This window comes from Zosterops lateralis (assembly GCF_965231275.1).
Source record: "Zosterops lateralis genome assembly, chromosome: W".
NCBI lineage: Eukaryota > Metazoa > Chordata > Aves > Passeriformes > Zosteropidae > Zosterops > Zosterops lateralis.
In genome coordinates, this window is record NC_139801.1 from 5415263 (window position 1) to 5432433 (window position 17171).

A 17171-nucleotide genomic window follows, 5' to 3' on the forward strand; every position below is an offset into this window, starting at 1 on the left:
AATTTCTCATATTTCTGTAGTAACCAACTCAAACAGAACATTGTAAAAGGTAAAAAGATATGGTCAAAATCCCTTCTAGCCAAGGAGGTCAGTCTTTGACGAGCTTTGACAATTAACATGGCCATAAGTTTATCTTGCATGGAAATAGTCTTGGGCATGTTATTAGGCAAAAAGACCCATTCGATAATTAGCAGAGGGTCTTTTTTTTTCTGAGTCTCACTGAAATATCAATGCATGAGGCTGCCTATCAGGGTTTAAAATGATTAACCATAGTGGTAACTCTGGAGCTCAGTGAGCTGAGCGCCTCTGTGAGATAACATCAGCTACTCTTTGAAGTGCAGCTTGTGCCTTTGTGTTTAAACGTCTAGGTGATGAGAGGTCAGGCTCTCCCTTTAATAGGGTAAACAATGGTTCCAAATCTGCATTTGAGATTCCGAGCAAGGGACGAGAGTCTAACTTATGGTCCCTAGCAATTTTTGTGCATTGTGCAGAGTTTTGATTTCAGTTAAAATTTGCAAAGATTGTGCCGAAATAGAGCGCATTCCTATGCACCAGCCCAGATATTTCCATGGGGAATCCTTTGAACTAAAAATCAAACTGGTCATCACAATCTTTGTCAAAAGCATGTAAGTTTCACTTAATTCTAGGGGGATATTTATGTTGAAAAATCATGGATGTGTTTGGGGTTAAAAGGGATAATTGTGCAAGGCTGCATGGTCCTCCTTTAATATGTGATGGTATGGCAGGCCAAGCCCTATCCCCACAAATTAAAAATACTCCAGGAGGTAAAAGTAATGGAGCATTGGTTAAGTGAGAAATAATCCTGGATGTATAATTACACCAAGTGCTCGTGTTTTTATACACAGAGTGATGAGGAGAAACATCCCAAGCCTTAGACTAATTTTTCCCATAATAATAAAACCTTACACAAAGATCTGGTTTCACTGAGCCCAGGAGTTCTAACTCTTGAGGCTCAAGGGATGCCAGTGTGAAAAATGAGGTTCACTTTCTTGGTAAATTTTAAGAGATAGATTTAATAAAAAATTAGGACAATTAGGAGATAAAAAAAGCAAAGTACGGCTGGCCGAGTGACTTGGCATTTAGCCAAGTCCATACCTGCTATATCAGAGACACTTGTTAAATACCCTTTCTATTGCATCAGTTTGATAAATATTCATATTTTTCCATAAGCTACTTTCCATATTCCAGGAACTGTTTTGCATGGTCCCTCCTTGGGTCTGCCTTTTTAGGGCATGCGTGTTTCGTGGCTGTGTCTTCATTATCACCTCCAGCTTGGGCCTTGGTCCATACTTTCTTCAGATAGTAGATGCTGATAGTTGGTATATCAGTAGCAGAGTCTTCTTTACATGTTCACTGGATGTTATCCTGACCAGACAGTTTAAGCATACTTATATCAACTACTACCACTATGCCTAATTTTCTTTACTAAAAGCAGAAATAAAAACTTATATCCTATATTCTTTCCACAACATTATTAATCATATAGCACACATCTTGCAAAAAGCCAACTTTATAATATACATTTATAACACCAGGGAGAGATAAGGGGTCTGTTGATCTCAGGCATCATCATGATTGCTGCTCTGCAACATTGTATTTGCCTGACTCAGGCAAGGCAAATTGCCTAAGGGCAGAGCAACTAGGTACATTGAAAAAGGATTATTAGGGGATGCAGTGGCCAAACACAATGTATCTTGGACTGTAACATTTGCTAAGGTTATGCAAACATTTGGTTTTGGTTGGTTAATAGGCTATGTCTGAGCACTAGAAACAATTCTCAGTAAATACCATAATATTTGGGAAATCATAATTTACCTTATTCTCAATAGCAGTAAGCCACTGCTCTGGAGTAATTTCTAATTGTTCAGGTAGACCAAACTTATACCCACACACTAATTATTGAATTTGTGTGTTATTTCTGTTGCATCTCATTGGATCACATTGACAGCAAGTACCTTGTCTTTTATGAGATGCACAGTACTACAGTATCCCACATTCAACACATTTGCATTCAACCCAGGCTTGATGATGCCCAGTAAGACAAACTAAACAAGGGAAGGAGCGAAGTAGTCCTGCATTAAGTTCTCGCTCAAAGGCAGTAACTATTTGGCTAGGGTCTATCAAAGAACAGTTCAAAAAGTTGAAAACATAAAAGTGCTTTCTGCAGTCTCGGCAGGGGTGCCATCCCTGGCTCCCCCCTCCCACTAAAAACTTAAGAGACATTGATCTATCCAAACTGGTTTTTCTGCTTTCCAGGTTAGTTTTAAAGTGTCCTGTGCTTTAATGACCCCCACTAAAAATTTGATTGAAAAACCCCACTGGGAGATAACTCTCCCCCACAAAACTAGGGGGACAGACAGCACAAAAGATTTGACTGTAACAATTTGCACCACGTGTCAGCTTTGCAGGCTTTGACTATTCCCACCCATGCCAGAGAGCATCTGAGGCACAGTCATTAATGGCCGATAACTGGGCCATTGGCTTTCTGAGATAACAGTCAGGTCTGCACCAGTATCAATGAGACCTATGAGCAAGGCATGGTAACCAGGTTCTAAGGGTCTATAGATTCCTGTAGGGAGACAAAAAACTGAGCGATCAGACAATATTACCATGTTATTGGTTGATATGTCCAGTTCTGCACTTCCTGGAGTTGCTGCATGTAGGTCAGAGGCGGTCCAGTGGGTGAGGGCTGGGCTGGTTGGAAGCTGAAAGTTGCTCCTAGTTACTGTGTCAGCAACTGTGTCGACTGTAGGATTTGTGTCTTCGCATGTTGCCATCCTGTGCTGCAAGATGAGTTTCCCTGTAAAGGCTGGCCATTCTGGTGAAACTTAGAGCAGCATTGATTAGCAAAGTGAGGACCTTTCCAGCAGCGAGGGCATATACCCCAGGGCTTTGGGGTTTTGTGCTTTTTGGCAGTCTCTTTTAATGTGCCTGGATTCCCCACAGCCAAAACAAACCAACTGCTTTCCAGGGATGAGACTAATTTCCAAGCGTCAAAAGCATCAACTATGCTTTGCCCTATGGCTTGATAGGTGATTGTTGTGGTATGTTATGTCCCTGAGCGATTGCAGGCTTCTATCATTTGAAGCAACATGGGCTGGAAGGGGGGGGGGGGGGCAGGGTTTTCAAGAGGTGTTGGCAGTCCTCATTAGCATTTTCTATAGCCAGCTTGAGGAGTACAACTTCATTTGATTGATCATCATCAATTTGTCTCTTCAGTGTCTGTTTTAATCTGTCCATAAACTGCATATAGGGTTCCTGGGGAGCCTGTTTAATATTTATGAAGGATTGTTGCGGGGTTTTGGCATCAGGAACTTTAAGAAATGCCAGATGAGCTGCCTACGTGATCCCTTTTAGTGCTTCTCTTGGTAAGGCGGCTTGCCCATTAGGATCGGTATGCACCCTCTCCCATGCTAGGGGGTCAATAGTTAAGGCAGCTAGGGCTTGGTTTGTGTGTCCTGCATATGTTACAATTAAATTCTCTAGTCTTGTTTTCCTATTGCGCCATGAATATTCCATATTGCGTTGGGGTGAGCAAGAGATTTGCCAAAGACGTCATGCGGTGAGTAGTGAAAGTTGCTCTTAATAAATTATTGAAGGGGACCCCAGACCATATTCTGCCGTGGTGCGGCGCATTTCCTTAATTTCTGAGTGGCCCAAGGGCTCCCATTGTGGATTTTACCCCCTCAGGCCGAGTTGCACAGAGGCTACAAAAATTTCTGCTGCAGCATCAAAGTCTCTGTCCCTAAGGGCTTTCTTTTTCATTGTTAACCAGTTATGCGTTAAGGGCTTTCTTTTTCATTGTTAACCAGTTATGCGTATCCAAAGGGAATAAGTCCGGATCTTTTTCGGGGCCAGGGTTGAAAGGCTCCTCTTCAGTGCTATAAGTGATAAGTGTTCAGTAGCTCTGGGATCGCTGGCGATATAACGGTGGGACTGTAGGTGGTGACCAGACTCTATCCCTGGCACTCGTCGGGGAGGGCATGTGGATGGGGGACGGGGAGTGTGACCTGGGCAGATTTCGGTTCAGCATGGTTGCCAGGGCTGTCTCAGCAGTAGCCTTGCAGGCTGCCTTGCTCCCTCCCTGCTTTTTAATGGTGTCCATGACTGCCCTTCAAGCAGGAAGCATTCGTAGCTCTGCCTCATGGCCAGGTGTTGTAATTCTCTGGGGGAATGGTTTCTCCTTCCTGACCTCCTGGAGTCCCTTACCACACAGAGTGACCCTTCCTTCTCTGACCTGATTGGCTGTGGTCCAGCTATCTTTTCTCTGAGCAGGGGGCTATATAAGCCTCACGCTTCTTTGTTCTCTTATACAGCCAGGCAGCGTAGCCAGGTCGTAGAGCTTTACTCCGACCTTGTCCCAGTAGCGGAGGGTAAAAATAGAAGAAGCGTTAGTATCGGGAAGCACACGACACCCATTGTAGAAGTGACTTAAAGTCATGCTTTAGGATGGGAGAGACATGCTTGCTCAGAAGGGCAAGCATGGTTTCATAGATGTCTTTCTCCTCGGACGTGTTCTATCCCATAGTTCAGTTCCCCTGGCTCACCTGTCACGTCACAGCATACAGGTGATTGTGGGCCCAAACACAGTTCTCTCACTGTCACGATCAGTTCCAGAGGCTTTGTTGATTACTGTCAGGTAGCCGGTCCTTCTCTCCTCGCACGAGGCACAAATTATCAACGATTGATAGAGAGATGTGGAGACTGACTGGTGACCAGAATCTGTTTTTTACTGAGCTACATATGCTTATATACCATTCTAGGAAGGCTAGTAATTTTTTACTACAATGATTAGGTTAAACATCGCACAAACAAACGTATACATTTTGCAACATCTCTTGTTTGCAGAGGTTGATTTAATCTTCTTTTCCTGTTGCCAGTCTTGATCCAATCTTCTTGTAATCTTCAAAGCTCTGTTTGTTCTTGCCAAGGTGTTACCCCTGCCCTTAGAGGGGCAACACGTTGCGACGTGGTGTGGACCCTCACAGAGGACAGCAGGCAGCAGCAGGGTCAAACATGGAAGGCCCCTTATTATCTGACTCCAATCTACTTATATACATTTTGTACAGTGGGCCCAGATTGGCCCAAGGAATTTACAACCTCCTGACTCTATTGGTCAATATGACCATCAGTCAAATTCTCTCTCAGAGAACAAGTATGCAAAACATACTGATAAATTCTAAGAATACAATATTGTTTATGTGAAGCAGCGTGAGAAAGCTGCTGCAAAGGTTCAAACACTTGAAAGCAAGAAAGTCAGGGGCAACACCAAGGCATCTTGGTTATCAAACTGACTATGCTAATTAAATTCGCAGTACTGTCCTGTGGGCCCCAATATCTCCTACACTCCCTCACTGGACATTCCTCTGTTCTCTCCTCCTTTTCCTGTTCTCTCCAGTGCTGGAGTTCAGGGAAGATTTCAAGGAATGGCTTTTCCAACTAGACAAGGAGGAATATCCTCACTTTCCTTGAGGAGGAGGATGATGGTCTCCTTCCAGAGAGGTTCTGGCCAGAGGAGAATCACGTTGTGCTTTGCCATAATGTGCCAACAGACTCTTATTTCCTTCATTTTATTTCATATTTCCCTTTACACCCAAATTTTCTTCTCTCTGTCCACCAGAGTGAAAACACTGCCACCACAGAAGCTGCTGCAGAGCTGCCAAATTCTGAACAGGATTCTCCAGGTGTAAGTGAGGGACTCAGCAGTGTACACCTCACTGGGGCATGGTTTTATCTCCTCATCACTTTTATCTGCTCCCTCCTGCTAATTTTCTAACCCAAATGCTTGATAAATCATCACTCTTATCTGTGCTGTTTTAAACTCAATGCATTCAAAGTCAAGAACCTGTTCTCATTTCTGCATATCTGATTTTTTACATAAGAATGAATTTGAAGCGCTCTGTAGAAACAGAGATCATGTAATTCAGGAGCTCTGGATTGGCCTCTCCTCATGGCTGTCTCTCCTGCAGGAAGCAGAAGTGGGCCAGGAATCCAAGAGAGCCTCCAATGACTTCAGCATCCAACACGCCCTGCGCCAGGCACAGCTCTCCAGGGAGCTGCTGGAGCTCAACAAAGCCCTGACTCTGAAAGAGGCCCTGGCCAAAAAAAAAGTCTCAAAATGATACTCAACTGGTGCCCATTCAGTCCCAGTACCAGGTAAAGCTGAAATCCTCCTTAGTAAGTTTGTTTTCCCCAAATCTTGCTGGGGAGGGAAGGGAGATCTGTCTTCAGGATCCTGTTCTGATTTGGATCTATTCCTTAAGCTTGGGTCCCTGCTCCCTTGGGCAGTTTTCCCTGCTGTGCTGGGATCTCTCATCTCTGAAATGATTCAGTCAGGACATGGCCCCAGCAACTCTGTGCCCACCAAAGCTCCAGAGTATGCTGGGCCAGCCCGTGACCCTCACATTGCTCTTAGATAAGGTGGTTTAGCAGCCTGCTGTGAAGGAATGAGGTTTTTCAAGGTTTCTATGTCTTAAAGCTTTGCCTCAGGATGTCTTTCCAAGTTTTTTATTTGGAGATTTGTTCTTCTTGTCCTTTCTAGATCAATATCAAGGATCTGGAATTGGAGGTCAGCAATTTGCAAAAGGAAAAGGAGGAACTGGTCCTTGCTCTGCACATGGCAAAGAAAGACATCAACCAGGCCAAGTAAGAGGACTCTGCCTGCAGCTTTGGGGGGTTGTTAATGTGTCTGAAAATACGTCTTGCACTTCCATGATCTGTAAAAGCTCTTTTTTTAAGTAAAAGTGTCCCTTAAACATGCCAGGAGCTGCAGAGAAGCCTCCTGTGGGCTTTCAGCAGCAAAGGTGACAGAGGTGACATTCTTCATGAGGTATCTCTGAAGCTGGAGAGGATTTGTTGTTGTTTCTCTCCAGGCTGAGCGAGCAGCACCGGAAAAGGCTCCAGGAGCTGGAAGCACAAATTAATGAGCTCAAGAAGAAGCTGAATGAGCAATCCAAGCTCTTGAAGCTGAAGGAATCCATGGAGCACACAGTGTCCAAACTGAACCAGGAGATCAGGGTAACCAACAGGCACCTCTGACTTGAGCCAGTGTGGGCAAAGCAGCTCACAGGCAGGAATCCCAGAAATCCCAAATCCACTTTCTGTTTAGTCAGACAGAAAATAGTTTTTGGCAAGATTCCTTTGGCTACATGACCACAATAGGTATGTTACTACTGAGATTTGGGAGGAAAATGAGTCCAAAATATCTTCTGGCACTTCTAATTTATTGCCTCAGTCAAATAATTTGATTCCTCTTTGGTTTCCCTAAACTGTGCCTGTGTTGGTCTTCCCTTTATGCCTAAAAATAATCCCTGTTTTTTAGTACTTTGAGAGTGTCCTGAGTGGGAGCACACCCATCCCACACCAGGCAGGCACAGAAGGGAATGGAGGTTGAAGCTCTTTAGGATGTAAATCCTGGATAATTCTTCCAGCCACTGGTGTTTTTCAGGAAATGAAGCAGCAAAGGGTGCGGCTGATGCATCAGATAAAAGAAGACACTGAGAAATTCAGGCAGTGGAAGCAGCAGAAGGACAAGGAAGTAATCCAGCTGAAGGAAAAGGTGAGCAAACAAGCCCCTCACACTGTTCCTCCCTCCGAAGGGCTGCTGCAGTTTCTTTAACTGGGAAGCATCTGAGAAGGGCTTGGGAATGCTTTGAAGAGAAGCTTGACTCATGTGGCTGCCACTTTTCACCACTTGGACTTGTTTGTGGCTGGAGATCTTCAAGCTCTTGCCCCAGCTGTGACTCTGCTCTAAAGGAGAAAGCAAAAATAGTCAATATTTGAAGGATTTAAAGATGTAGGGTTTGGCCTCAGCATGGGAGGTTTTTAAACTTCCAAAGAATGTTGGATCTGCAGGTTAAAATCTGGCTGCTTGTGGTGGCTGAGTGCAATGGCCAGCAAACACCTGGAGTTTGGTGTCACAGCAATTCCTGCCCCTCAATGCCTTAGGATGCTCAGGCTGGAATTTTGGGGCTGCAACTTTGCCTTTGTCATGGAAAATGTGACTTTTCCAGCTGTTTTTCCTTGCAGGACCAAAAGAGACAATATGAGCTCCTCAAGCTGGAGAGGGATTTCCAGAAACAGGCCAATGTCCTCCAGCGCAAAACAGAGGAGGTGAGGAGCCAACATCTCCTGGAAATTCCAAACCAATCCCTAAAGTCTGCCAAGGGCTAGGGGAAGGAACAGGATACACAGAAACCTCTTGTTGTGGTTTGAAAGCAAAACGAGTGAGAGGCTCCAAGTCAGAGATATAATTTAATAAGAAGAAAGGTAAAAAGGTAAAAACAAAATAAAATAAATGCAATAACACAAAGGATCACTGACAGACTCAGAATACGACCTGAGCAGGATGGTGGAAGCAGTCCAGGTAAGGTGCTCTTCCTGAAGCAGTGATCCTGTAGAAAGGTCTGGTAGCCCTGCTCCTCTGGGAATCCAGTGGATAAGTGCTACTTGCACTGTCCCACATACCAGCTTATATCCAGGTGAGAATGCTTGGCTCCTCCCCCTGGGCAGAGCATCTCACAATAGCATGAGAAGTGTGAAATGGGTCCTTGATGGCCCATTAACAGAGATAACCCCTGGAGGGAGTTACCTGTGACTCATGGGCCATTAGCAGAAGACACCCCCAAAGGCGTTAATGGGCCATTAGCAGAAGACACTCCAAAGGCCATTAGCAGAAAAGGCAGGGGGCTTGGGAAAACACTAGCCCACCTGGTTTCAACAGTTCATGAAGATGGTGATAGAATAAATACTTTGTGTACATCCTACACTGCAACCCAGGACACCTCTTAAAGGAAGTTTAGAGGCTGGAAAGAAAAGCTTTTTCTTTCTGTAGGGAAATCCTCATTTCTGCCCTGGGGCCTTTGAGGGATCCCAGTTAAATTTGCTCCTTAAAGGCCAAATTACTCTAGATACCAAATGACATTGAGTCCCAGGTTCCTGTGGCAAATCCATGCAGATGCAGAAGGTAGGAAGTGGGAAATGAGTTTGGGTGGTGGATCTACAAGGTTGCAGTTCAAAATCCTTTCAGCATGGCTCTGTAAAACAAATGCATCTTCAACCCCTCATTTTGGGTTTTTTCTTCTACCTTCAGGCCTAGAAGGAGCTTCTCTTAAAAGGAGGAATGGTAGCAAAGGAAATAAATCAAGGGCAGGAATCCTTGAGTTAAACCAAGATAACTTGAGATTTATTAACCTTGTGCTGTCACTGTCCCAGTGTTTGCCCTGGGCTGGGAATCCCTGGTCTTTCCAGCTTTAGCAGATGATTTGCAGTCGTCCCTGTTCAGCTCCTTGTGGCATCTTTTCCAGGCAGCAGCTGCCAACAAACGCCTCAAGGATGCCCTGCAGAAGCAGAAGAAGGCGGCAGATAAATGGAAGGAGACCCAAAATCGGGGCATGGAAGGAATTGCTGCATGAGTCAAAGTGGCTAGCAGCATTTTTGCATCCCAACACTGGGCAAACTGGGATTTGGGGTGGGTGCTGCTGGACTTGGTGGCTGGAGCACAGCAGGAGGACCAGGGAATTGCAATGGGATTATTCAGTTTCTCTGAAATGCCTTCACAGAGGATTCAGTCTTGGATTTGAGCTCAACCACTGGGTTTTGGGGGTTATTTTTCTAGAACTGACTTGCAAATGAAGTCGAGGTTCTTGTCAGCACTGAGGAAGCTCGAAGACACTTGGCAGACCTGCTGGAGGACAGGAAAATCCTGGCAAAGGAGCTCCTTCAGCTGAAAGAGAAGAAAGATACTGGAGAAAACCCCCTCCAAAGCTCTGGGTAAGAGGGAAATTCCCCTTTTCCCACCCCACTCTTCTGGCTGTTCAGCAATACTGGATTCATTATTCTCACTCCTACTTGACCTGTTCCCTCAGAAGGTGGGGATGGATCCTACCCTTGGCTACCTTTCTGGGAAAAAGGGTTAATGTTATTGTCCTCTGACATGTCAGGGACAAGAGGTGCTGAAGGAACTTGTTACTTAATGGAATTTGGGATATTTTTTTTTTCCTGAAAGGACAGTCAGGCTTTGGAACGGGCTACCCAGGGAAGTGGTGGAATCACCATCCCCGGAAGAGTCCAAAAAATGTCTGGATGTGGCACTTGGGGACATGGATGACCCATCAGTGTTGGAGGAATGGTTGGACTCAATGCTCTGGGAGGGATTTTCCAGCCTCAAGGATTCTGAGGGATGTGAGTGGCTTATTCCCCTTAGCAAAGGCTTTTGGGAAGGAACAATAGAACTGAAGCTGTGGGGAGATGCCTGGAGGCTTTTCTAGCTGGAATATCTGTAAATGTGTGATTTCCTCCCCTGTTCCTGCCATGGATCTGTGTGCTGTGATTCCAGAGGTGCACATACTGTGTGTCTGACCTGGAGGCTCAGGACACGGATCTCTCCATCTCCAAGCAGATTGAGAGCCTGTAAACAGAGATGAAACTCAGGTAAGGCACTGCCACAAAGCTCATCCACACAGCCTTGCCTCTGGCTTTTTCTCATTTCCATCCCAACTCTCTGGGAGGTGGAAGAGGATGTAAAACACACAGACTGACACTGGAAATGATAAGGGAAAGGTGTGGGTTTTCCTGGCTGGAATTTTTCTGAAATGTGGGGAAAATACTCAGGCACTTAGACTGGGTGTTTTGAGCTGTTAGTGAACACCTCTAAGGGTAAAAACCTGCACTTTTATTTGGGAATGTGGAGTGGAGGTAAAACTCCCCAGGGGAGCAATGCAGGCTCCAGGTGATCTACTGAGCAGCAAAAAATCTCAATTTATACTTTTTTACTTAGTATTCTGGGAACAGTAACATTAGCTCAGAAACCACCCCTGGTTTTCTCCTGTTGTAACCCCAAATCCATGGATTCTTCTTTCCCAGGAGTGCCCAGATAGCAGATCTGCAGCAGAAACTCCTGGATGCAGACAGTGGAGATTGGCCAAGCAGTGCTGTGACAGCATCAGCATTGCCACCATCCTGGAGGCCAAATGTGCTCTGAAGTATCTCCTGGGAGAGGTAAACCCTGGATTTTCCTCTTTTATCCCTGAAAACAGAGGCTGTTAGTCTGCTTAGCCACAAATAAAAGGAAGTTACCAAAGGAATTTCAGTGGAGCCCTCTTGTAATGGATGAAGTTTATTTCCTTCTCAAGTTTGGATTAAAGTAATCTATATTGGGGAGTGAAATCTGAAAAACAGGGAAGAGGGAAGTGGAATAGATGAGGGTCTGGAGATAACAGCTAAATGCTTGCATGGGAGAGGGAAAAGGCAAACTTCAAAAGTGGAAGAGAAGAAAAAGTACCTAAAATACTTACTGAACAAGCAGGGAAACAAGGGCAGTGCTGGCTGAGGTCAGGGGAAGCAGTGGAATTGCTGTTGAGATGGGAAAAAGAGAAATTGGGGTATTGTGAGATCAGGGAAAGAGCAACTGAAAGACAGAATCACCTGTTGCTCCCTGGTGCTTGGAAATCAAAGGAAAATGGTGAAAAGGAAAATACTCTGAGTGTTGCAGGAAGGGAGGTGAATTCAGAACTGTGAACAAGACCCTCAGCTCCCCAGTTTGCACTTCCCAAGTGTCTGACTCTGAATCTCTCCTGGTTTCCTTGGTGCTGAGGGCTGGTCCAGTTCCTGGGGTGGCTGGAAGTTACAGGGATGCTTCCCCTCCACACTGCAGCACCTGTCCCAGCAGGGAATCTCTGTCCCAAGCCATCCCTTGCTCTTGTTTTCCAGCTGATCTCCTTCAAAGTGCAGGAGAGCAAACTGCAGAGCAGCCTGGAGCAGAGCCAGGCCAGCTGTTCTGACATGCAGAAGATGCTGATGGAAGAGAGAAACCACATAGCAGAGCTGGAGGCAGAGTTCCAAAATCAGATTTTGGTGCAGGAACAGCAACACCAGGAAAAGGTGAATTGCAGCTCATGGAAATCTTGGAATCTGATCTCCAGGTCTGCTCAGAGAGGAAGGCGAGGGGGGATGTGCTGAAATGAAGCTGGTGCTAAATAGCAACTCAGATTTTGTTGGATTTTTGCAGATGGTTCATTAAAAGCCAAAGAAATCTCTGTGTTTATTCAGTAACTTTCCTCCTGCTTTAAATGAGGAGGTTACACCTGAGAACAAGATCACTTTTCAAGTAGATCAGGGTGGAATTATGCTGAAAGTGGCAGGAAATTTCCCTGAGCCTGGACTTTGATGCCAAGTACTCCTTTCAGGAATTCACCCCTGTTTATTCCAACTTGCTTTTAGGTTCTGTACCTGCTCAGGCAATTCCAGCAGAAAGAAGCAGCAGAGAAGAGGTTAGAAGATTCCCTGAACGAGCAGGAGAAACAAATGCAGGAGCGACTCCGGTTCCAGGTGCAGTGGCTGGGAGAGGGTGGGATCCTCTGGGATATCTGGAATTAGGAGAAAGATTGTGTGTTCCCTTTTCAGAAGCCTGCATGGGGTGGTTGCTGTGCAGGCTGGAATAACCCTGAGGGATTTTCTCTTATGTATCTCCAATGAAACAAGTTTCCTCTTGTCCTACAAACAGGAGGAAGAGCCGGAAAAAATGAGGGAGATCTGTGAGAAAAACCAGCAACTCCTCCAGGAAAATGACACTGAAACAGGTAGAGTCTTGTACAGACACCAGAGCCTCATGGCAGTTGGGTTTAATGGATTTTGCAAAGCTAATTCTTGTCCCTTTTGACAGAAACTGCTGCTCCTCCAAGTTGCCAGTGGCCAGAAGCTCCGGCACATCCAGCAAAGGCCACCTGAGTCTCCAGACTCTTCTTTTGATTATGTTCCACCCAAAGTAAGAGGCTGCACAGTTTGTATTGCACCTGAATTCTTTGCCAAAGTTAATCTTGGCTATTGATAATGTGTTTTTTTCTTTCTGCTGAGCTGCTTTTACCAGACACTTGTTCTACTCATTGAAGTTCTGCTCATTGAAGTGGCCCCTTCAGTCCTTTCCAGAAGACTCAAATACCTTGCATTAGTTCTTTGATTTTAAAAAAAGACAAACAAACCCCCAAACCTGTTTCCTCACTGTAGTTCTGACTCTGTATCCTCCTTCACAATCCAGATTGTTTTTCTGTAGCATTCCCAGTCTCTGAATTATGGAGCAAGGCACGTGTCACAGCAAACTTTGCTGCTTTGCAAAGAGCCAAATCTTAGTGCTGTGAGGAAGAAATGATTTAAAAGTCTTTGGTCAGGAGTGTGACACTTGTTTTTTGTCATGTGATGTGACATCAACTCAGACTTCCAAGGATTTGTCATTAATAGTTTAAATTGATTCAATTTTCAATCCTGCCAATTGGTTCTTTTTTTTCCCTCCCTCATCTCACAACCTTCTTGGCTGTGAGGGACTCTGAAAACCTTAATAAATCATAGTAAAACCTTATTAAAATATAGTAATTATTAATAAAATATAATCTGTGTGATTTTTGGTGGCCTAACCCCTCATGCTCCTGTGTTGCAGCCCAAGGGGTGCCGTCAGATGATGGCCAAGCCCTGAGCACCCAGCCCCGAGGCAGATGTGGAGGAGCTGCTCTCTGACCCTGGGGAACTGGAGGATTCTGACTGGCTTCCTGGGAAAGCAGGCAGAGGAGCAAGGACAAACCTCATGGGGGTAAGATCCAGCTGCCCTTGATCCAGTGTCTGTTAGGGAATCACTTGTTGTGTCCAAGGATTGGGTATGGAGCTGTGAGGTGTGGTGCCTCCACTGTTCTCAAAGTGGCAGGAATAGGTTATTTGGGTGCCTGGGGATATTTGGGACCTTCCCGCAGACAGAGCAAAGGTTGTCTGCAGTCAGCAACACCTTCCTGGACAGGATTTTTCTGTCCAAGTCACCTTCTCCCATGTTCTGTCCTGCTGCCCATGCTTGAGCTGGCCTCTACTTCAGGAACAGCCCCAACAGCAGCCAGATCCATCCAGGGAGCCAATTTTAGGGAAAAAAAACCCAATAAAAAAAGATGGCCTGTTGCAGATCCCCGTTCCCTTTGGGAATCTGCAGCTTCCACTCCTGACAGAGCCTCAGCTTCCTCTGTGTGTCAGTTTGAAGCTTCAGAGCCTGTGGCTCAAAAAATTCCTGAGTCTTGGGGTGAGGACTCCCTTTTTTGTGGAAGTCTGGCACAGAAACTGGGATCCTTTGGCATAACCTGAAGTCAGGCACTGAGTAACTGAACGAACTTATCCTGTAGATCCTGAAGATGGATCTGAAGGTGGAAGGATTTTTTTCTGGACATGAGGGAGAAAATTATTATGGGATGTGGGACTGGCAGCGAAATGCAGCAGGGGGCAGCTTGGGGATGTCCTTGTCCTTGAGATGCCACAGCTGGCAGGACCTGGAGCATTCCAGGAGCATCCTGGCCATTGGATCCCCCTTCCCTCCGCAGTGCTCGTGCAAGGGCCACTGTGGGAACAGGCAGTGTGGCTGCAGGAAGCAGAAGTTGGGATGCACCAACGGCTGCAGCTGCGCCACAGCCACGTGCAGGAACAGGGACTGGGGCCTGGTGAGTGCTGCTGGCTCTGGGGGGCCACAGAGGCTGCAGGGCCTGGATTTGGGCAGGAGCAAAGCTGGATGAAGGGATAATTCCCACACAAGCATAGTTGGTCCAGGCGGAGCACGTGCGCTTTGCTGAAACTCAGTGAATGTCACTAGTGCCTCTTTGGTAACTGAGGACAATTTTCCATTGCGGGTCCAGACTCTGCCTTTCAGCACAGACATTTGGAGATTCACAGCAGAGATTTTCATGCTCCCACTTCTCATCCACAAATCTGAGGACAAATAATTTCAATTTTCCTTTTGAACTCAGTAATTTAAAGTTGTGTCTTTGCCTTCAGACAACACAAAACCTTGACTCATTCCCAGATTTCTTTTTAAGAATGGAAGGGATGGTTTGGGGAAGGGGTTGTAGCAGCAGGAAAGTCCATGAAAAACTGATGTTCATTGAGGAAGATGTTCCTAATGGGAATTTTGCTCTTGGATGTCAGAGATGTGGTGCAGGAACATCCCACAGTGCTCTAATTATTGCCTATTTTATGGAGGCCTAGCCTGAACTGCAGCATCCTGTACTGTGGAAAACTTCCTAGCTGGAGAGCAGGGGGCTGTGGTGGGAAGGGAAAGGAAGGGATGGATGTTCTGCAAGATCTTCACCCTCTGCTGCCCCTCAAGGAAACCACATGTGAGGAGCACAGAAGGGTCCTTGAAGCTGGAAGACCCCATGGAGATGAAAGCAGAAGACAGCTTCTTCCAGTCCATGTATGTCACTCCAACCTTAAAGGTATTCCCAGGGGAGAGCAGAGCTGCTGAATGAGGGATCTTGGAGGGAAATCACCCCAGAGGAGAAGCTGCTGCTGGAAAACTCTGCACAGCTCCAGGCAGGTGGTGTGGAAGTTTAGAGTGTGGTGAATTCCTAAGTTTCCACACTGAAATGATGCCACAGGCTTGCCACATTTTCCTGCAGCATCTTCAGCAAGGAGAGAAGGGAAGTGAGGAGCTTGCAGGATAAAATCACATCTGTCCATGTTCAAAGTGACCTTAAGTTGTTGTGCTCTCTGACCTGGCACATCTCATTTTGGCTCAGCTAAATAAATTCCTTTATCCCATGGGAACCCACTATTCTAACTGCTGTCTCTTCCTGCTGGATCTTAATATTTTGTTTAAAAGTTTGTCTTTTTCCTGACTTGAGTAAAAAAAGCAACTCTTGAGGTTGACCTGGCACTTGGTGTCCTGCCGCCTCTGGTGGGTCACTCCAGCAGTGACTAAACTCCAAAGATTGTCCCTTGCTTTCCCACAGGTCCTGCAGGATGTCACAGACCAGGAGGTGCCCCTGAAGATTCCCAGCACTGCTGCCTCCCTGCTCGGGAGGGATGAGGAGTCCCGGGAGAACCAGAACCCCTTTGGGAAGAAGAAGAGGATGTTGAGCAGCAACATCAGCTTCTTCTCAGGCTGCACTCCCATCAGGGAGTTTACCTGACCTAGAGCTTTCCCATCCCTTTAGGCCACATTCCTGGTGACTTTCAAGGGAGTTGGATTCTCCTGCTGGAGTAGCAGCTCCTTCCCTCAGCAAGAAAGTCAAACTCTGCTTCTTGCTGGTCTTGTCTCTGTAAATATTTGTGTTTGGGCCAGGGGGCGGGTAAGAATCTTTCCTCTCAAATTCCTGGAGTGAATGGAGGTGATTTTTCAGGTGGGTGTTCTCAGCTCCCTCCCTCCTGCTGAGCTGTGAACGCTGGGTATGGTTTCACCTATAGTCTTGAAAGAACTTTGCCTTTGCACTGGAGATCTGCTCCTGCCTCTTCTCACAGAGCCTGAAGAAACTTTTCCAGCTGTCCTGGGAGATCCATGGAGTGAGAAGGCCCTGGCTGAAGTCTTAAACCAGCAGCTCTGAACTGGTCAGGCTTTCTGACCCCTTTGGCCACTGGACTGCCCTTATTCAATGAACTTAGAAACTTGACCTATGTGAACAATGTAGGAATTTTAACTCTGGTTTGTAGCTTTAATAAAAGAATTACTAAAGAAACCTTGCTTGGAGTTGGAATTATTGTGCACAACACCCCCCAGCCTCCCCTGGGCTCTCTGCACTTCTTAAAACCAGTCCAGGAGTTGCTGCCACTGGGACCTGCTCAGGTCTTTCTGTCCAGACACCCCAAACAGGGTCCTGCTGCTTTTCCTTGCCCTCAGCCCTAAGTTATGAGTCTCAGCAGGAAGAAAAGGTGATAAATGTAACTTTGTTAATTTTAATTTTTCCTCTACTGCCAATGGTGGTGATCCAGCCCTTCCCTGGGATGAGCATAGGGATGTGGGATTTGGGCTGTAGTTTCCCTGACCTGAGAATCCTCTTTATTTACCCTTTGGATGAGGGCTCTGCCAACTTAAGGAATCCCAGGATGGTTTGGGTTGGAGGGGGCCTTAAGGATCATCCACTTCCACTATCCAAGGTTGCTCCAAGCCCCATCCAAGCTGGCCTTGGACACTTCCAGGAATGGGGCAGCCACAGCTTCTCTAGGCACCCTGTGCCAGGGCCTCCCCACCTTCACAGGGAACAATTCCTTCCCAAAATCTCCCCTCACCCTGGACTTCAGTCCTCTCCCTGCTTTCCAAGTCTATAAAGGCCCTGAGAGCTGTAAAATATTTCCAAGTGATTTAAATGAGCTTGGAAGTTCTGAGGGTTTATGCCCTAATAGAAGATTGTCATGGC

The 17171-nt window shown here is 46.1% G+C and overlaps 1 pseudogene across 1 annotated transcript in view; it reads left to right on the forward strand.

Annotated features, from left to right (window-relative positions):
- Positions 1-15950, forward strand: part of LOC310922072 (chromosome-associated kinesin KIF4-like) — a 28776-nt pseudogene extending 12826 nt beyond the window's left edge. The window contains exons 13-30 of the transcript in view: positions 5642-5707; positions 5991-6177; positions 6563-6666; positions 6894-7038; positions 7469-7579; positions 8050-8133; positions 9327-9440; positions 9638-9792; positions 10358-10452; positions 10885-11019; positions 11731-11901; positions 12241-12348; positions 12524-12599; positions 12683-12784; positions 13451-13600; positions 14367-14483; positions 15120-15254; positions 15771-15950. The product of the transcript in view is annotated as a chromosome-associated kinesin KIF4-like (transcript). The remainder of the gene's footprint in view (positions 1-5641; positions 5708-5990; positions 6178-6562; positions 6667-6893; positions 7039-7468; positions 7580-8049; positions 8134-9326; positions 9441-9637; positions 9793-10357; positions 10453-10884; positions 11020-11730; positions 11902-12240; positions 12349-12523; positions 12600-12682; positions 12785-13450; positions 13601-14366; positions 14484-15119; positions 15255-15770) is intronic.
- The last annotated feature ends 1221 nt before the right edge of the window (positions 15951-17171 follow it).